We start from the raw sequence: 1,663 nt of genomic DNA on the forward strand, positions 1-1,663 counted from the left end.
AATAAAAAATCTCTAGGAATAGAACTTCGGGGTTTAAGGAAAAGAGGTACAAAAAGAGAAAATTTAGAAAAGAAATAAATAAAGAAAAAGACTTAGCTAGAAAAAATGAATGGAAGGCTAAAAATAATACCACAAAGAAAATAAGAAGATGTTATATTTGTGGAGAAACAAATCATCTAGCAAATAGATGCAGAAACAAAAAAGCTAGAAGGTTAAAAGAAAATATATAATCTTAATTTACAAGAAGATGAAAACAAGAAATACTCAATGTAATATTTTCTGAAAAAGAAGAATCCTCTGAATCAGAAGAATCTGAAGAGCAAATTGAACTTAAAAATATTGAAGAAAATTTTGAATATTTGTCAACCACTTCTGAATCTGAAGAAGAAGAGCCTTCTTGTTCATGTAGGCAGGAGGAAAATTCACATCAAGAATTTTATGAATTAATGAAAAAATTTAAAGAAATGAAAAAAATAAATGTTCTCACTGATAATCATATTATCGAATTACTTAGAGAAATAAATGATCCTGAAGTTAGGGACATTATTCTGAGTAAAATTGACAATAATAATAATGCGTCCACATCTGAACCTAGCCCAGTTTATGATGAACTATAAATAAACCCTTTGAACCATATACAATAGCTGAGGTCCAGAAATTGCTTCTACTATGGAGGATCTAAAAATATAAGTAGAAAATTTAAAAGAAGAAATAAAAAATATTAAAAAATACAATCAGTCTCTTACTAATAGACTTGAGAGGATTGAAATTAGCAAAGATAATGAAATAAGAGAAGAAAAATATGAGGAAGATTTTCTATCCACTTTGGCAATAGTCACTAGTCAAAAATGGAATGTTAAAATTGATCTTTTATATAAATAACAATTTCAGGAAAACATTTACTGATCTTATTGATAGTGGAGCAGATATTAACTGTATTAAAGAAGATCTTATACCAACCAGGTATTTTGAAAAAACGTCCCAGTCTTTATCATTTGCCAATGACAAAAAACTTAATATAAGCTTTAAAAATCCAAAAGCTTACATAGGTAATAATAAAAAGTATATTCCAACAAGTTTCCTGCTAATAAAAGATTTAACAAATGAAATTATTCTTGGAACACCTTTCCTTAAAAAGATTTTTTCGATAAAGAATATTAATGAAAAAGGTATAATAGAAACCTTTGATAATGAAACAATAAAATTTGAATTCATCAACCAACCAATAGACAGATTTATAAATGAAATAAAAGATTTAATAATATCCAAGACCAACCAAATATCTTTCACTAAGGAAGAAATAAATTCACTACAAATAAATGAACTTCTTAAAAATCCTAAATTACAAGGAAAGATTAAAATGATTCAAAATAAATTTGAACTAGAAATATGTGATGAACATCCCAATGCATTTTGGCATAGGAAAATATATATTGTTAGCCTTCCCTATGAAAATGAATTTTCAAAAGCAAATATTCCCACTAAGGCAAGACCCTACCAAATGAATACTGAATATTTAGAATTATGTAAGAATGAAATTAATTCCCTAATTGAGAAAAAATTAATTAGGTCCTCAAAATCACCATGGCCATGTAATGCATTTTATGTTAACAAACATGCAGAAAAGGAAAGAGGAAAACCCAGGCTTGTGATAAATTATAAG

Source organism: Sesamum indicum, unplaced genomic scaffold (assembly GCF_000512975.1).
Source record: "Sesamum indicum cultivar Zhongzhi No. 13 unplaced genomic scaffold, S_indicum_v1.0 scaffold00143, whole genome shotgun sequence".
Taxonomy (NCBI): Eukaryota; Viridiplantae; Streptophyta; class Magnoliopsida; order Lamiales; family Pedaliaceae; genus Sesamum; species Sesamum indicum.